Source organism: Dermacentor variabilis, chromosome 1 (genome assembly GCF_050947875.1).
Source record: "Dermacentor variabilis isolate Ectoservices chromosome 1, ASM5094787v1, whole genome shotgun sequence".
NCBI classification, from domain to species: Eukaryota; Metazoa; Arthropoda; class Arachnida; order Ixodida; family Ixodidae; genus Dermacentor; species Dermacentor variabilis.
In genome coordinates, this window is record NC_134568.1 from 49294331 (window position 1) to 49314621 (window position 20291).

Consider the following 20291-nt stretch of genomic DNA (forward strand, 5'->3'; position numbering starts at 1 on the left):
GCAACGTTATTACAACTCTGCAGCGCGAGGGACACGCGAACAACCACAATGACATGCTGATGCCATGCAAAACTAAATGTGTCGAACGTATAACGTCATCGCCCGGTGCGGACGTTTAGACAGTGCGTCAGCGAAGGGTGATTCCATACAGTCGTTCGCTATGCATGGGGCGGCTTTCGGGGCGGAGACATGGAGCCTTCACGGGCACACGGCGCCCACAACGAAGGTTGCTTTTAACCGAAGAAAGGCCGCGATTCACGCAACGTGTGCTGCTGCACCTTCTTGTCCCGCAAGATGAGCGCCGTCGAGTCGCACGTGGCGAGGAAAAAGAAAAACGTCCAAATATTTAAAACGTATGTATAATTATTCAACGTATTTTATGCAAGTTGCAAAGAATAGCCCGTCGCTTGTCTCGCTCAATGAGATGCCCGGCCCAAAGTGTCTTTGCAATGGTATATTTGCAACCGTGCGAAGAACACAAGACAACGGAGGCCTGAGGAAGCACTGGGGAAATTCATGGTTACGCCTAATTGAAACGTAGAAATAATAGAGCAAAGGGACATGAATTAGGGCTTGCGAATATTCGAAACTTTCGAATGATGAATCAAATATTGCCCTGTTCGATACGGTCCTGGAATCAAACAGCCACTATGCTAAAATGCGAATATTTTTCAAAATGTTTCCGAATAATTTCGAGCACATAGCTATAGAAAAATGAAGCAATATTTATCCGTGCCTGCCGCAGTGGACATAAGAGGCGGGAAAAAACGCGAGCATGCGGCGACACGTACACTGGGAGCCAGACTTTTTCAGCTGAACCACGATCATTTGCACTCACATTTTGGTCGACATGGCAGTCGGCAATCGCTGCTGTGTGGTACTATTTATCGACGCTGCAACGGTGTGCTCTCTTCAGTCTGAAGCTGAATATGCTCGATTGCAACATTATTTGATGCAATAGTGGCACCATTCGCAGAGACAATGTAAGTAGAAAATATCTACTTTCTTTTTTTTGCTCTGGCATGGCTGAATTGTCAACGCCATTTATTTTCTAGTCTTTAGTTATACAGAGATCCTAACGGGATCCTATAAGGTTTCCGTTTAAAGCTCTGACAATGCACAACCATGCAAGCAGCGAAGTAACTTTATTATTTGCTTATAATGGTGTACTTGAGGTTTTCCTAAAGCGAACTTCGTAATTTGCGGTGCAATTATATAAACTTGATAATGTAGCAATTACTGGGATGTCAACATCCGAAAATTATTCGAAAAGTATTTGATATTCATATTCGATTCGTCTTCGATTCGGTCTCAAAATGTACCATTCGCACACCCCTAGAAGTGAAGATGGACGAAAAGATAACTTGCCGCCGGTGGAAGCAGCATCCGCATCTTCCACATTATGCGTTTTACCAATTACGCTCCCGCGGCCGCCATCCTCCTGGACCGCCCGTCTATACTTACTTAGGCATTTGTGTACGAGATCATACGCGGGAGCCTGCGCCCCTCGCGGCCATCCCCACGTAATAGCCAACGACTGCGCTGCCGATTCAGCAACAGCACAAAAAGATTCTAGAGGCGGCCGTATCCTAACTGAAGAACTTTCTCTCTCTCTGTGTCTTTCCTTTAGGAGCCTCGCGACGAATACTGCATGCAGGCGGTCATTGCAACGCTGTGGAGAATCGATCTTCGAAAGCTGACTGCTTAGTATGCTCTTCGTACACCAGAAACAAGGTTACAGAAACTCAACGTCCCACTATTCTGTTTGTTTCGGCGCCAGTCGCTATTGATATTCCTGCAGCGTACTGGAAGGCTCTGAATCAAGTGTCGAAGGCGCACAGTTCCGGCGAGAACGATAAGGCGATAGGTCGAAAGCGGTCTATATATTGAAGGACGCGGAGTTTAGCGCCTCGTGCCTTATAGGAATACGCGATGAGTGCGATGCGCAAAGCAATTGTCCTCTTATTCACGCTTTAAAAGTTCGCCACATGTAGCGTCTGCGTCAAGATCGCCTGGCGTTTGAGTAGTCATTTGATGTTGACCGGCTTCATCGAGAGCACAATTTGTTGTGCTTCTAATTACCTTTCGGCATAGGAGAACATACTACCCTTACAGCTCCTGGAGCTCGTAATTATGAGATGAAGTTTTACTTTCTGCAAATGTTTCGGCTGTAAGTCAGCGCTGTCATTTCGATGAGTCTACTTCGCTACTTTTTTAAAGAAATTAAATGACGGCAAATGACGGAGATTTATTAACTTCAGATTGGTTGTCGCAACCCCTTTTTACATTCACAATAAGAAACAAATATGAGACAGCAGGAGACGTCACAAGTTGTTTAGAACAATCGCAATGAGAGCCAATTAAAGGACATATGTGGTGCCCATGTAATCCGAGATATACAGGATGTCTTTTTTTTCTCTCTCTGTCTCTCTTTCCTTCGTTTTTTTTTTTTTTTTTTGGCCGTACAGAGTTTTAGACATCGCCTGTCGCAGGTAGCACTATTGTAGTTTTTGAGCTGGATTACTTGCACGCGAAATCGAAATGCATAGTCGACTAGTTAACGAAATTCCGTTAATTAAGTGCTTATTTACTTAGCGACACATATTGCAATTTGAGAATTGCAGTCGATGAGTTAGCAAGGTATATCGACTTATCGACTTGGAACGGATTCACAGAACCACACCAGTTTCGAGATAACACACACACACACACGGCATAAATACATATACGAAGCTTATATGAGCGCCGAATGCTAGTCATGCATGCTGACTGACATAGTGCCGAATACGCGCGCCTGCCTTTCTTTTACGCAATAAAGACATGAGATTCATATGTAACACCTGAAAATGCAGGCTCATGTGTATTGCTAAAGCGCACAGACCTCTGAATGAAATAGAGAGAGAGAGAGAGAGAGAGAGAGAAGAGAGAGAGAGGAAAGGGGAAAGGCAGGGAGGTTAACCAGAGAAAAAGATCCGGTTGGCTACCCTACACTGGGGAGAGAGGGGAGGGGGAGGTAAAGTGGTAACAAAGTAGAGATAAGGAAAGGAAGGAGCGTAGACACACAATCACAATCGGTCACTGGCACCGAATACTGTCATCGCACAGCACAGTGACAATGCGTATTATATTCAACGGGTTCTCCGATTACCTTGATTATCTATGATTTAAGCATCTGAATGTGTCACTGGTTGCGTGGACATTCTTGGGCAGTCCTACAAGATGGGTATGCTCCATGCACTATGACAGAGGGGAGAGAGAGCCCCTAATTCACGTGTATGTCACGTGTATGTGTAAATGTGACAGAATATCATTATATTCTATAGCTTCTTTCGTTGACTTACGCCTCCATGACTAACTGCCAGCGAAGCTGTGTAGGCTGCATACATGGGCTGCATGCATTATGAAATCATACATATTTTTTCACACGGCGCCACACTACGCCGACACAAGCGCCGCCACGGTCACCGCACCTGCTCCCATTCGGCTGCCGCAACCGCTGCTGCAGCCACGCCGGCACTGCCGACGCGCGTGATGTCATAACCGCAGAAGCGCACGCCACGTGCACAGGCGCCGTCGCGACACTCTTTCCCCATCTCATTATTCTTGAAACAGAATTTAAAGCAAATAAAGCGCATGAAGGCCAACTTGCGACACAAAGTGCACCTTCGACACTAAGTGCACTAGTGCACTAAGTTACTCTGGCCAAGCCCACCTCCTCCGCGGGTCGGCCCATGCGTTCCTGTCCACACGCCGTGATGCGGCCGAAGCCGGCCAGGGTAACCCCGCATGCGCTCCCCTGCGAACGCATGCGGCGAGGGATGCATACGGGGGGCCAAAGGTGTAAACAGCTTCGCTGTAAAACATCATCACATTCCACGCCCTCTCTGATTTTTCATTTTATTCTTTTGTACATTTTGCCTACTGCAATATTGACCCTCTCGGTATGCGTCCCTGGGTATGTGCCTCGCATGAGTCAGAGAACGTTGTATCGGCCGAAACCGGCGCTGCGTGAGCGTATGGCCGTTGCCCCTATGTAATGGTACCGAAGCGGATTACGTGTTTGCGCGAGGTGTCAACGCAATAAAACTTCACCTTTGCGTTTCATGTTTTAGACCCCTCACAGACCTCTTCTCACTACGCTACATACACCATCTTCCCAATAAATAATAAAAAAAAAACACCCACGGAATGAAGCGATGACACACCTAAACTAATGAGTCACATCTTGTTCAACAAATGACTCAAATGTTCACGTCTCAAAATGACTAACATTTTCTTTATCGGGTACTAAAAATAATTATAACGTTGTGCAAAAACCTGAAAACACAATTTGAAAGATGATCGCATCAGTGTTTATATAGCATAATCCAGCCATCACCAATAAAGTTCCGTTTCACATAGATATCTATCATGTGCGTCGGGATCTGCATATTTCTTTTACATATATTTCATTCTTGCCTTCTTTCTGTCTATCCATCACCTTTTGTACCCCTTTATTTCCTTTCCCGGCACAGAGTAGCCAACCGGAGATGTTCCCCTGGCTAACTTTCTGGTTTCTCCTTTTATATTTATCTCTGATAGACAGAGAGGATATATAGAAAAGCACGGAGATTAACCAGATGGATTTCTGCGCAAAGGTGAGCGTTAAGGCGGTACGTACGGAGAAAACAGGAATGACAGCCACTTGCAAGTGAGGTTTTATTAAAAAAAAAAAAAAACGTCTTCCGCGAGCACTCATACTGTTCATGTTCTCTGCTTCTTTTAGTACTATTTTAGCGCTCTCCTTTGCCCAAAATGTCGCACCAACTAGTCCACCGATTTACTATTCTGCGGTATAACCAGAGGTAGTTCTGATTGGCTATACCTTCACGGGGGGAAAGGGGGCATGGGGATAAAAAGAGAAAGAGAGCGCAAGGCGAGAGAGAGAACAAAATCATCCTAACGAGGAGGTAAACCGCGCACAGCAGGCAGCGTTCTCAAAGTGTTTTACACTTATTTCGCTCACGAATCACCTGAGTAAAATTGCGCAACTTGACTTGCATCGAAAATTGTTGCTTCCGAAATCGCTGTGCTGCTGCTATAGGAGCACCAACAAGGATATGCAGGCTACTTTCTCTGGGCAGCAACAGCCTGAATTTTCGCTCTTTTTCTTCTTTGGGCGAGGGGGTGGCGGGAGGGGATTAGCTATTACACAGTCATTAACGTGTTGCGAATTCGCAGAAGGAACTCGATCTGAAGAAAACGCTTCGCTCGATTCAGCCTGCTTTATAGCTCTCACTGTGCCCTGCATAAATAGATTGCCCGTTGTCATAAAGATGCGTTGTATTTTTCGTGGTCATTGGGTACTTTCTTTTTGCTAATGATCGTGAGGAGACGTTTGTTCGTATAAGTGGCGCTGCCTACTCCTGCGCAGCAAACTAAGTGCACTGAGGAAAAGATGCACGAATAGAATTTAAGTTCAGTTATCCCGTATACACACGAAGTTTATGGCGTACGAGCACATCGCGGCGAACAACAACAACAACAACAACAACGACGACGACGACGATAATAATAATAATAATAATAATAATAATAATAATAATAATAATAATAATAATAATAATAATAATAATAATAATAATAATAATAATAATAATAATAATAATAATAATAGTCAAGAAGAAGAAGGAAGAAGTCGCATAAGGACACGTAAGTGTAAAGTCAAGTTAGAACAACTTTTGTGATGAAGTTTACGAGTTATGACAGTACATGCGCAGTTGATGAAATTACTATATTGATTCGGGCAATCATTATCTACCATGCGCGTTACTGGCCTAAATGCATAGTTGACGGGCCATTATCGCTCCCCTTGGCAATTTTCTTTTCCGCCATGGAGCTAACATTGCTCCGAGGCCTAGGGGCCTACGGTCTTATGCCACAGCACCAGTCCTCATAACGTCGTCGCAGGTCTGTACACGTGCTATGCGTCGAACCCTACCGCCAGGACCACCGAGAATGGGAACTATACACCACGACCTGATGTCCAGACCTTTCTTCTTCTATCCTTTTTTTAAAATGAACAATACTACTGGGTACGAGGCAAAAAATGCGGCACACGACTTTACGCACGCCTTCAAACGGTTTGTCAGCGTTTTCCTTCTGTGCCGCAGTTCCCACCATACGTCAGCGCGAGGCGCAGAGCTTTCCTCCTTCGAGCCTTCACCTCGCAAGAAAAGGATGGAAGGCGCGGTCATTTTTCACACTCCTCGTTCGCCGCACAAGCAGCAGGGTTGCGGAAATTCCGGCTTCCCTAGCGGGCGGTCGTGGTCTCGGCCGCAGCCAAGTCGGTCGGCCGCCCCAGCGTCTCGTCCCGCCGGCTGATGAATTGACGGAGAGGGCGCGACTGACGCGCGGCGCCCCATTAGCCTGCCAGTTTCCGCGCCACTGGCTCAGTCAGCCAAGTGCTGCGGGGCCGAAGCAGAGCCGTTCGCGAGTGCTGTCGCGTAGGTTGTTAGGCAGCAGCCGGAGAGAAAGCGCCGTGGGGACGGAAACAAAGCGAAAAACTAGAAGAGCGGCAGGGAACGCAAACAGCCTAAAAACGGGTTGTGGGGGTGTTACGCAGCGGTCGGCCCCTTCTCGCGAGTATGTCGCTCGTTGGTCGTGTTGTACGCGATACGCGGACAGGTCCCGAAATAGCGGCGAACGCCTTGTTACGCTGCGGGTCGGAAGGAAAAAAAGAAAAGGAAATAAGAGCGTCACTCGCCGGCGGAAAGCGAACGCGAAGCGATGTCGGTGTGGCCGCGCGTTCGAGGAAGTCTTCAAGCTTCCCCGGCGGAATGCCACCGACGGCGCTAATTTCCCATACTTCACTGGCTCAGTTGGGCGACAGCGACGAGGTTGCCTGCCTGCCTCCTATATACCATTGACTGACATCCGGCTTGGCCCAATTGCGCCGGCGCCTTGCTGCTTGTGACGCAAACTATCGCTGACACACTACCGTTGCACACGTGCATTGCACGTGCGCAATAATTCGCGGAACTCTTGTGCGTTCTGTGCAGATAACGACTGGAGTGCCTCGTTTCTAGACGCGCTTTTATGTAATCCAGGCTCGCGCGGGACTTGCACGCCTACGTCTGCGGTGGGAACCATGCAGCGCGAGCGCACATATTATCCTTGCTTATGGATCGAACGCTTATTGCGATTGTGATTTGATTTCCAGCCATATCGGTCAGGCATTCATTTTTGCGACTGCACGCTTATAGACCCTCTTCATGCTTACAAACAGAGTTCCCAGAAGATTTCCGTTTAAGCCCTCAGTAGCGGCATATGTTACAATAGCCTACAAACTTATAGGACCCTCCAGCTGGCACCAGTTTTGCTGCAGAGTTGGAACGTTTGACAGGTGAATTGTAGTGTTACGTGCAACAAAAAAAGCCCCTACAAGAGCTTGATGATCAGCGCACGTTCCTTATATCTGAAAACACCCAGAATATGTGCCTAGAGTATACTATGCGACAAAATACTTCTTTTTTCTTGGCTAAATGGACCGTCGAAGTTGGCTGACCGGAAGTTCCCTGGGGTCATGAATGCACTGCTGCCACATCGCGGATGCAAAAGGTCGATACAGCGTGCCAAACGCACGTCCTGTCACCCTAACGGAATGCGTAACCTGCACGTTAGTTTTGTGTGCTCACTGCAGCTCCACGCGCGCACTGACACAATGAGGAAGGTCACTTTTGTCGGTACCTATGCTTGTAAACCAAATTCAGTGCGGCTGAATGTACGATAGCTATAGTGGGAACTACAACTACAGTCGGTTCATAGCAGATACGTAATTGATATAACTATATGTCAACTGAAACGAGGGACGGAGGAATCGACGCAATGAAATGGCATCACTTGTGACGTTTTCTTCCATTTATTTCATGCGAGTCCGAATGCACACAACGCCCCACCCGTCTGCCAGTCTTATCGCGCCTGAGAGAAACGCACGTGTTTACTTAAGTTCCGACGCATAAAACGCCTGCGAATGTGCTTGCCTGGCCGACGCGATGGTCTGACGACTTCTCCTGCGCTGCAATGAATCACCCCTTTCGTATTTATTAGCACCTTATCGTTCTGACTTTTAAAGGTGAAACCACGGTCGCGGTATACGTGCCGGACCGTCTCCGGAACAACGGCGTTCGAGTCCCTGTCCGAGTGATCGCGTGTATAGAGAAGGTATACTATATGTTATTAACGGCATGCGGCAACACCGATGCAGATAAGATAACGTCGAGCGCTGATAAATGGGAAGCGGGGTGGCGCTCTTTGCCCGTGCCAAATTATCGCGAACCGGAAACGAGTGACGAGCAGCTCGGCGCCGCAGGCACGCCGCCCTTCATTAAATGATAATTCCGCGAGCCCATTCAACCACACCGAGAGAGCGACGAGCGCGCGCACGCGGTGTCGTTACATATTATGAGATGTACGGCGAGGCTCATTCGCCCCAATTACGCCAGTGTCCGGGGACGTGAACATCACCCATTATATTCGCGCTGATTGATTGAGTTGGTAATGGTGCCTGCTGCTGTCTGTTCTTTGTTGTCCGCTGCATCGAATTTTTCTCCCCTGTCTTCACCCCCGAGCGAGCACGACTCGCCGTCAGACTGTTCTCTTATTCGGCCGGTTTTTGCGGGCGTGCAACCTTTTCCATCTTGTTACCGACGGAATATACAGCGCATAATTACTGACGTATTCTCTTGATCAATTGAGATTCGTAGATTCGTTGATTGATTGACGGATCTCAACGTCCCGAAGCAAAGCACAGGCACAAGCAGAGACGACGTACATAGTAGAGGGCGGCGGATTAATTTTGACCAACTTTTGGTTCTCTAACGCGGACCCAAAGCGAGGCGTACACGTGCATTGTTTACATTCCACCTCCTACGAAAAGAGACCGCTGCGGGATAGGAATCAAACCCGCGGCCTCGTGCCCAGCAGAAGAACGCCGTAGCCACGGACAGGCCAACGCGGCGGCTACACGGTATATCATTTCAATTGAGTGTCCCCTGCCATGGTTGCTCAGTGGCTACGGTGTTGGGCTGCTGAGCACGAGGTGGCCGAAGCGAATCCCGGCCACGGCGACCGCATTTCGATGGGGGCGAAAACACCCGTGTGCTTAGATTTAGGTGCACGTTAAAGAAACCAAGGTGGTCGAAATTTCCGGAGCCCTCCACTACGGCGTGCCTCACAATCAGAAAATGGTTTTGGCACGTAAAACCCCATAATTAAAAAAAAGATAGAGTGTTCTTGTATGTGCTCCCGTATATGCTGCCATCTATTACGGAGGTTTCTAGAGGTGCAATTTTCGTGCCTGCGAGACTGTAGTGCCTGGCATGTTTTCTTTTGCTTTCTTTTTCTCTCCTTCTCTCCATCATCACTTACCATCAATCTGCCAGTGATGCGCTGCCTGCACTAGGAATCGGTGCTTTCGTTCGTCGCGTGCATCTATCGACGCGCTTGGCGTTGACGCCTCCGTAGTGGAGCCCCGTCGAACTACCCCTCCTCCTTCCCTCCCCTGCTCGTTCTAGCCCGACTGATACAAACCAGTCTGGTCATTAAAACTGCTGAAAACCCTCCGTTACAGCTTTCCTGGATAATCGATGAAAATCAGTAGTAGAAGGTAGTGTTAATCGTAGGTAGGTAGTGTCAGTAGGTAGTATTAAGTGAACGCACTAAGTGGGGTCGTTATATTTCTTTAAAAAAACTTATTTTAGACGGAATGCTTTCGGCAAAAGTTGATTAAATGTTCGCAGCTGCTGGGTGTACAGAGATTCGACAAAGAAAGGCTTTCTCTCGACGCGTTCGCAATGGTAAAATAAGCTTCTAGCGAGGAAACAAGCGAACAAATCCAAGACAGGATAAGAAGGGCAAAAAAAAAAAAAAAAATCGGTGGCTTTGCCGATGATGCATGGACATGCACTATAGGAATACAGCTGCAAGATAAGCGTTTTTCAGAACACCCTTTCCCTCCCTCATTTGTTTTCGTTTTTTTTTTTTCAATTCTAAAGGCGCCCGCACCCACCACACGTATTCTGCGGCATTCCTTCGACTCCCCTTTGTGCTTGCGCGTCCAAGTACGCCATCACGTGATGTAACAGAACGCGAGGCGCATGGCCGTCGCTGCTGTCGCTATGGGCGGCCTGTCAGGGCCGACTCGAGCAGTCCCTGCGCTCATTTGCATTCAAATGGCTTCCACAGTGGCGCGCACGACGTGGATAAAATCCCCGTGGCGCTCCCATCGGTTAACTGGTACCTTCAGCTCGGAAAACTGCAGAGCACGAGCGAATACCTATAGCCTTGGAGACTAGAGCGCGATGCCCGTTTCTTCTTTCACATAAAAAATACCTGAGTTGAGTCGGTTTTGCTGTTGCAGGAGGACTTTGGATCGAATCAAGGTTTAGTTCTCGCTGTGATACGCTTTAGCTTCTGCGAAAATCGGGGGGGGGGGGGGGGAGGGGATTGGTGTGTACCAGAAAGCCATTTGGAGTAGCGTGCTTTATGTAGCCGACTCTTATTTGAAACCACAACAAATAGACTGATAAGATCCACGTCATGTGCTGCTGAGTGAATCTGCACTTCTGCAGCAGGCCGTTATTCTTGGCGAAAGCGCATCAGACACCCGAAGCAGTTTGTAACGCGTGATCCGATCCCCAAGCTATGAGCGTAATCTTTTTAATCTTGGGGCACTGTGGCAAAGAAATTGTCCAAGAAAAAAAAATAGAGAGAGAGAGAGAGAGAGAGAGAGAGAGAGAGAGAGAGAGAGAGAGAAAATATTGACACCTGTATTTATCTTTATCGGGCGACCACGTTTCGCCGCCTAACACATGTTATCGCACAGCGCGGGACGCGCCTGCATGTATCCGAAGTTTCTGGAAAGTTATCGGTGCTTCTATCCGCTGTCTGTTGTCGCCGAACCTTGGGTTATCTGATTTCATCGCCTGACGCGAATGCTGTAGAACATTGTGGAAGGCACGCAGGTCCCAACGATTAGTCTGGAACATTCGACGACTGCTGTATAAAAGCCGACGCGCTTGACCCGTTTAGATTTTCGACGATCGCCGACCGTATTCGCCGCTATCGTTGTGCTATAAGCGCAGCCTGTCTTGTGGGCACAGGTTCACCCAATAAAAGTTAGTTTTATCGTTCACGGTATTGCTACTGCGTTCTTCAACGTCACCACCACGTGACAATATCCTTAACGCCTACGCTAGTGGCTTATTTCTTTAGGACGGTCCTAACGTCAGTGAGATGACAATGTCTGTTGGAATATTACGGAGGACGAGGAAAACCATGTGCTACTCGCACGGCACTGCCGATGCATTCGCCATCTCCGAGGAGAGCATGCTATGCCACCAAATAGTGAATGTGACGCCCTCTCCAAGTCTGGAGTATAGTGAACCGTATCTGGGGTCACGGCTAATTCCAGCAACGTCACGACCATAGAGAACATCCCTTGTGAGCGGGCAAATGGTTGACAAAAGAACAATAGCGAAGTAGTGCCGAGAAGTTGCAAGAACTGGAAGTATAAGGAAGAGAGAGCATGCTGAACGGGACGTACAAGAAGAAAACGATACACGAAAGTCATTAGGAAAGAATGGCAGCGCTACAAATCGATATAGTCGCAGAGAACGCTGCTGACAGTTGGGCTCATGCTGAAGCTGCGTGGGGGCTTTCCAATATTCACAAGGCATGTTCGATACACGTACCTTCTCGACTACTGCAAGCACGTGGAGAATGCCCGCAATGATATTCACTTGGTGTTTTCCACCTCGCTCTGAAACAGGTCGAAGGTGTACACCACAACGCGCAACACTGCCGGATACATCTCAGAACAGAAATATATTTCTCTGTTAATGCAGCTCTCTGGGCACTGCGCTACATAAAAAGAGCATCGCTTCGGGATTTCGCATTGAGCGCCCTTTTCCGTTCGATATTGTCACCGTCAAAAGACGGGCAGACAGTCAGGCGAAAAAAAAAAATGATGTGGGAACTTCTCATTGGGTAAACTTCTGCCCTTAAAGTAAAGGGAACGTTTAAGTGATAAAGACAACGACTGGTAATAAAGGTTATTGACGTTGCGTTTCGATGTGGAAAGAAAACGTATAGGTGGCCGCCAATTGTACTTTCCCGGGGCAGAATCCGCTGATGCTAACGTTTCAGGCCACTCCGTTGGCCTCTTTGCTAGAGTTACTACTCTTAGCGGGAGTCAGACATAAAGATGCCGTGCATGGAACCCGGTTGGGCATGACCTTCGATATCGCCGGCGCAGCGTAGGATTCGTACGTAAACCACCCAGTTTGTTGCGGGGAACTTGAATTGTGGAAGAACGTTGCGAACGCTTCAGTGGCAATTTTTAGTGCTACTAAGTCATCTCATGGCGCAAAATAACTACAACCTTTACGAGGTTTCTAGAAAGCTGACCTAACGACCTATGTTGAATCAGTGTTTACCTCAAGGGCTCCTTCAACATTGTATGGGTCCTGTGGCGCAGGACGCTGTTACTTCACCGCAGCAGATAAGGGAAACCCTTGAATGTACCTAGACCACGTTCACTAGTCCTTGGAGAACATGAATAAATTAATTTTCCTTTAGGGAACGTAATATATATATATATATATATATATATATATATATAGGGTGTTTCAGCGAACACTTTCAAAAATTTTTAAAGGTTGCCTGTGGCAGATAGCTCAATTCTATTTTATGAGCCGGTCCACACGAAGCGGCGGACACTACTTGCACACAAAATTTAAATGCAAAATCGTCTAATTAACAAGCATGGACTAATGAACTTTTTAGCTAATTACCTTATGACCCATATTGCAATTTACAAATTCTAGCAGTGGACTTCGCAAGGCGGATCCACTTGGAATGAATTCCCAGGAGGACACCAGTTTCGAGATATAACTTCCAGAACTTTGCGGAGAAATGCATTGGCGTTCGTTTCAGTTAGTTTGTTAACAAAACGTCGTTTCATGCACTGAAGCACACAAGTAACTGGAACGCCAAGGCATTTCTTCGCAAAGTTCGGGAATTTATTTCTCGAAACTGGTGTTGTCTTGAGAATTCGTTCCAAGTTGATCCGCCTTGCGAAGCCCACTGTTAGGATTTTTAAATTGCAATATGGATTATACGACAATTAGCTAAAACTTAATTAGTGATTTTTAATAATTACTCGATTTTGCCTCTCAATTTTTTGTGCAAGTATTGTCCGCCGCTTCGACTAGACCAGCTCGAGAACTGGAATTGTGGTATCTGCCACATGCAACTCTTAAAAGATTTTTGAAAGTGTTCGCTGAAGCACCCTGTATATATATTATAAGAAGCCATCAAAGACACCAAGGACAACACAGGGGAAATTACTTGTTCTTACTAATTGAATTATAAAAATGATAAATTAATGGCAATGAAAACGAATGAAAAAACAACTTGCCGCAGGTGGGGAACGATCCCACGTATTCGCATTACGCGTGCGATGCTCTAACCAATTGAGCTACCGCGGCGCCGTTTACCCATCCACTTTCACCCAAAAAAGATCACGTACTCATAACGCCTGCGGCAGAAAGGATGTTCCACATCCGCCGGCAAGGTTTGTGAGTGGTGGCGCTGGCTAACACTCCCAAGGTTAGTTCTAGTAGTAAAAAACATAAATTCTGTATTATATATATATATATATATATATATATATATATATATATATATATATATATATATATATATATATTCCCAGAGAACTTTTGGAAGGCAGGTACTGAGATGAGGTAAACATTTCACGATATAAATGGTGAAAACTAATTATTGCAGTCCTTACCTGGGGTTTACGGCCCAGGTTTCTCGTACCTATTTGAAGGCAGTCGATATCGAAAACTGACCCGAAACGTTGGGTTTCTAAAATAAATTTTGGTTGCAGTTTTCCTTCTCTTTCAGAAAAGAATGGCACGCAAATAAAAAAAAAAAAACCTCCAAGCGCTGTGTAAGTTAAGCCTCGCACTTCATGGACAAAAATCGACGACTCAGTAGCGAAAAGGCGTCGAAGAAAGGGAGTTAGAGGCAGGCGTTAAGCATGAGTCCTACACGAAGCGCGTTGCACTCTATTTCGAACGGTGGGTAGAAAGAAAGCACGGTAGGACACGAAGAAACGGAAGTTCCTGGACATTCGCGGATCCACGAAACAAAAGTTTCCCGGCCCTAAAGCGGAACAACCTTCGCCGTCCTTCAATCAGGGACGGCTCCGCCCGCCACGTCGCAGCTCCCGAGCGGAGAAGCCAAGTTGTCAGGAGTGTGCGTGTGAGACGAAGCGAGGAGTAAGGACAAGAAATTAACCACGTTAGAGTAGCTTGAACGCGCCACGGTGGTGGCGTCGTTCTTAAGTGACGGCGTTTCTTTACTTTCTGACTTTTTGCATCACCAGTTTGACAGTGACTGACACGTGGCTTCTTTCGTTTTGTAGGTTTCTTATTCAGCAAGAGCACGGAATTGGTCCTTTTTTTTCGTTTTTTTTTTTTTTTTTTTTTTGAGACAAGAAGGGCCGTACTTTCCTCGTGTCCTCCTTCTGCCTGTCCACGAATTGTGAGCCGAACGGAAGGGTGCAAATTGAGCGGGGAAAACTCGAGACGGAGGTGCCGGTTCCGGAACACTGGCGCGGTTGAAGGCATTAGTGACAAGCATGTGCCAGCACCGACCGGCACAGGGTTGTACGCTATAAATAACAAAGTGCCGCGAGACGTGTTGATCGTACAAAATAGAAAGGTCGCGAGCAGAGAAAGCAATCTGCTCGCATCGAATGAAACCTGCCTATGTCCTTTTGACATTCCTCAATCATTGCCATCACAGAACTATACAAATGACGGTCTGTTTAGTATTCAGGCGCTAGAAAAATGCTTTGTATGCTTACTCTCATTACTGCACAATTAATTAATTAATTAATTGCTTAATTAGTACCTCAAATATCCCTCTTGGGGTTTTACAAGAGGGGTGGGCATATCTAGGTCATATTTTCAGTGAATACCTTGAACGATGAATGACTGGAGTGATGCACCGCTTCAGCAGGTAGACGATTCCAGTCTATTGCTGTTTGAACGAAAAACGAGTTCAGATGAGCGGCGGTGCGAGCTGGAGGGGGATAAACAGCCTTTGAATGTCTATGACAGGATGAAATGCGATGCGCAGGCTTGATGTCGGTCTGGTGAAGCGGCGAGTGATAGAACGTGGTAAAAGAGACGCAACCTTACTGTTTCGCGGCGGTGCTCGAAGTTTGGAAGGTCCACAGATGACCTAAGTTTAGTGACGCAAGTGATGTAAGTGTAATAAGAGTGAATGAACCTTGCTGCGTGATTCTGTATGGCTTCCAGTGCTGTTGCTAGGTTAGATTGGTATGGGTCCCACATTGAGCGTGTGTATTCCATTTATGTTAAATATGCTAGTGTTAGTGCAAGTGTTAAATATGCTAGTGGTTTACTGTAGGGGGAACAAGAAGTAGATTACGGCGCAGGTAGCAGAAAACACAACTGACATCATTTCTAATGCTGCAAATGTGGGAGGACCAACCGAGGTTACTGAACAAGTTAACACCCAAGTACTTATAAGAAGTCACAGCACATATTTCAGAACCAGCGATAACGTAATTAGCTGAAATGAATGAATTGACAACGGTGGAAAGTAAGTAGCGACGTTTTTTTTTTTTTTTTGACGCTGAGAGACATTAGCCAATTATTACATCAGATTTCAATGACCTTAAGGTCGGCCTGGAGAGCACGAGAATCAGCGTCGTTAGTATAATAGGACGATATATTACGCAATTATCAGGAAATAAACGAATTTTCGAAGAACAACCTCTCGGCAAGTCGTTAATGTATATTAGGAAGAGTAGTGGTCCCAGGACAGTGCCTTGCGGCACGTCGGAGATAACGGGTGATAAATTAGACGAGCATTATTGGCTAGCGAACTGTTGACGGCTAGTCAGAAAGTTGCGCATCCATTCGAGAACACAAGGGTTAAGATTAAGACGCGATAGTTTAGGAAGAGCCGTTCATAAGGAGCCTTGCCGAAAGCCTTTTGGAAATCTAGGAAGAGGGCGTCTATAGGTACGTTTCGATCAAGATGTGAGCTGATGTCGTTGATTTAAATTAGACCTTCCCTAATCTTACTTAAAATGCTATGCGAGTTATGCAAACGCGGCTTGCACTGGGGATTTGTGCTCCTTGGCGCGATGGCGCACATGTTGTGCGCTGGAAATATACGGCCGGAAAGTCTATAATTAACTCAAGTTCATTGATTCATTTTCTTAGTTTGCAGGGTGCGCATTTTTAACGGGTAGTTTAAGACAACCGTGTATTTCTCAGGCGAGTTCATTTTGCCTGATTTCGTCTGCCTGCTCGTATTCCGAGATATTCGCGCCTAAATTTCTCTGTCCGCGCGGCTAAGTTCGCATTCTTAGGCGCTGTGATGTCGGCAGCGCCCCGGAGTGATGCTGTTCGGCACGTGTACTCGTTTCCTCCTTTCGCCAGGCGAGACCGACCTGACAATTGTTACCAGCTCTGTCCAGTTTTCAAATTAATTAATTAATCAATCAATGACATTCTGGGGTATTACGGGCCAAAATCTGCTTATGAGCTGCGCCGTAGTGTGGAAGGGGGGCGACTCCAGATTTTGATCGCCTTGGGCTCTTCAACGTGCGCCTAGATCCAAGTAAGTCGGCAATTTTGCATTTTTGCAAATCGGCATTTTTGCGGCCGTTGCGACTGGGATTGAACCGGTCAGATCAAGCTGAGTATCGCATGCGCCATATTAGAATCTAAATACTCCCTGAACACCCTCGCTCCCGATCGCCTTCTCCAAAAAGAAAAAAAAAAGTTGACAGTTGCTTTAGCTTACGCTAAAGTAGAATGAAGGCGAGAGCCTTCGCGCTCACGAGACATTCATTACATTACTTGACATTCTCATTCGATTGTGTTGCTACTTCCTATTACTCGTCCTCCCTACCTTTCATTTATCATTTGCTCTCTGTCTCTCTCCTATTAGTCGTTTTCTCCCACCAAAGGTCATGGGTTTGAGTGCTTTAATTAACTTCGCCTTAATTAATAGTGCCTTAATTAACAGCAAAGGTCGTGGGTTTGACTCCCACCATTGGCTGCGGGTTAAAATACTATCAATTTTGGTACCATTGAATGTTGAATTTTTCGACAGCGCCGGACATCGTATTTTTCGACCAATGAGCACCCTAAGGGTTTCGCCATTAAAAAGAAAATAAGAAGAAAGGGGGGGGGGGCGAGAGGACGAAAAAGCGTAGGCCCCCCATATTTTGTAACGACTCATTTCATTTTTCATTCTTCTTGCCTTTTGTCATTGGCTCGGACGCCGTCGCACCGCCTTTATATCTGGAATCTAGTTAATTTGGAAAATTAACTGGACAGTTACGAGTCAAGGTCTCAGTACATGACCCCAGCATCTGCGTGAACCAGTGTGTGAAGCGCTCAGAAGCTCAGACACTTGGGCTGAAATACCACCGGCACGCAAAACCATCTTCCACGCGCCATGAACGGAGGGTGTAAAATTCTAAACTGCCCGCCGAATTCCGTCCGCCACGACCTGACGAGAGATGCAGTATAGCGAGTGCTCCGGATTCATTTAGACCATCGCAGGTCCTTTGACGTGCACCTAAATCGAAGTACACGAGCATTCTTGCATTTCGCATCAAGCAAAATGCGGTCGTCGCGGCCGGGATCGAACTCGGACGGTTTCAGGGCCATTATTTTATGACGATCAATTTTACTTTTTCATTCCCGCCATTTGTCATCGGCTCGGAGGCCGCGATCTCCGTCATCACCGCTATCGCCAAGAAATGAAGACGGAAGGGGTCATCACAAAACACGACCCTATAGATATGGGTACTATAAATTTCACTAACGCTTTCGAGATCGTAGATTCCGCACTTGCAGCCGCTCAAAGCAGGGCCGAGATGATTTAACGCGGCGAAACCGCAACTCTTCGAAACGTCTCAAGAGAGACAAGCAAACCGAGAAGCAATCAGGGTCTCGCATCAGCTCGCGCCGGAGGAGCAGGGCACAGTGCGCGGCCCGTAGGCGAAAGGACGGCGACGTCGCGTTTCAACCGCTCGACCGGAACAAAAGTCTGCGCGCTCACAAAAGGCGAGCGGCCGGCGACCGCGCGCGAGCTACGCAGGGCGAATGCATATGCGCCCGAAGTCAATGGAATGCGCTCGTCTCGTCGGTTGCGCGTCGTCAGCCGCAGCAGTGGAACAGGCGAGGCGGCGTGAAATCGAAACCCACCAGGAAGCAGCTTCGAGGTCCGCCCGTACAGCCACAAAAGAAGCGGTGCGAAACAAAGTCGAACGGCGACATCGGACACTCGTTCGACAACGGTCCCGAACAATGAATGCCGGCAGCGGAGCTGAGGCAGCGAGGAACAACGACAGCGCGGCCTGATACACGCGACCGGTTCCGCTGCTGGCGGAGCCGCGTACGCGCCGGCATACACGCGCTTCCCGAGACCGCCATTCACCCGTGCTTTTTTTTCCGGAAAGCATTCGCACTCTGCGGAGACCGTGAAAACAGACCGGGCAAGTTGGTGCGTCAAGTATGGGGCAAATACCACAAGGCAATTCATATCGTATACTTACTGGGAATGCCCCGGAGCAATCTTCTCGTTGTTCAAACATTCCACCCCTCCCTTCCGGGAGAGCTAGACCACTCCACGGCAGGAGATATGGCACATACACAGCCACTTCTGGTGGCCCACGTAAAACGCGCCAACGGGCCCAGACAACGGGACTCGAAACCACGACCACCCACCCAGATGGTCTCCTATATCGACGACCCGGAATGAGAGTCGTTCAGCAATAAGGTCTCTCTCTCTCTCTCTCTCTCTCTCTCTCTCTCTCTCTCGGAAAGTTTTACATGCGCCGCCGCCGCTTAACAAAGTTGTTCCGCGATTAGGCATGAACGAGCTCCTGTTCATGTATATGAAAACGCAGCCTTTTATCGGAGCTGTAGGTTAATTAATGTCAAACAGATGTTTTATTCCTCAATGTATCTCACAACGACTGCGCCGTTTAAGTGGTTCGCGGCGTTTAGTATTACACTGCGAGCCTTTTTTTCGGAGCTGTAGGTAAATTAATGTCAAACAGATGTTTTAATCCTTAATGTATCTCACGACGACTGCGCCGTTTAAGTGGCTCTCGCATCGTTTAGTATCACACTGCTAGCCTTTTTTGTGCATTTCTTCAACAGTAATATGAAGTGTCATTAGTACAGGTAAGAACAAATTGAACTGCCTAAACGCACTTGCGTTCACGTTTGACTTCTTCGTTTTATTGCTAGCAGGAGGTGTAGTCACCTTTTACCGGGTCTCTCATTTACTTGCTGCCCATTATGCCGGGCTTTCAGTTGTGATTGCATGACATATAAATTGTCGGATGTACTATGTAAAGATTCGTTCATTATACAGATTCTACTCTTCATTTTCCTTGTACATCTTGTCTTTTCTTCCTTTTTTTTACAGCGAATCTGTTAGGCTATAGTTCGTCGGGATTTTTCGCGGCATCGTCCTCACGGGGGAAAAAAGAAAGAAAAACCCAGCGATTTAAGCGAAAAGTACCTACATTATTTGGTATCATGCATGCAACATACCGCACAGCATTTGTTTCAATAAAGAGCAAGCACGAAACAACCATGCAAACCACGCAATTCATGATAAGGCGCTCCCGCTAACAATGCGAAGCACGTAGCAGTCTTCGCATACGTTTCCTAGTAAAGATTACCGTTACGCAAGCTGCCGCGGCGACGGCAGCTTGCGACCTAGGGAGTGACGTCACTAGCCTTTCATATATAAAATAGCCAGCCTAGCAACTGATTTCACTGTTGACAATCACTTTGGACAAGAAGACGGGAGTGAGCTGCAAACGCAAACAGTTCCCCGTCGCGCAGGCAAGTGCAGTGACTGTACACAAGGCTCAACACACCCCGAGGTCGTCTAAGAGTACGACAGGCAGCATCTACAAAAGTTGGTGTATGCATACCACTGAGTCGATGCACGGACTTAAACACCCCCTACATCACCAATGCAAAGAATGGCTTCAAATTCTACCACAGCAAAGAGGAAACCGACCGCGACATATACGATGAATTTTGGCGACTGGAAACTCATCACCTCGAAACGGTCACGAAACGGTACAAGACCATAATCGACGAGCCGCACATGTTCGCACTTGCTGCTCTCAATGTGCGGTCTCTCGGCTTATATTCTCT

At 47.2% G+C, this 20291-nt stretch overlaps 1 protein-coding gene, 1 long non-coding RNA gene and 1 other non-coding gene across 3 annotated transcripts in view; 1 reads left to right on the forward strand and 2 right to left on the reverse strand.

The window, feature by feature from the left end:
- LOC142577340 (SH2 domain-containing protein 4A-like) overlaps positions 1–20291 on the reverse strand; it is a 419980-nt gene that overhangs the window by 265269 nt on the left and 134420 nt on the right. The window lies entirely within an intron of this gene.
- LOC142577424 (uncharacterized) overlaps positions 1–20291 on the forward strand; it is a 55392-nt gene that overhangs the window by 6066 nt on the left and 29035 nt on the right. The gene's annotated exons all lie outside the window — the stretch shown is intronic.
- On the reverse strand, positions 13457–13529 carry TRNAT-CGU (transfer RNA threonine (anticodon CGU)). The gene has a single exon. It is a non-coding gene; the product is annotated as a tRNA-Thr (tRNA).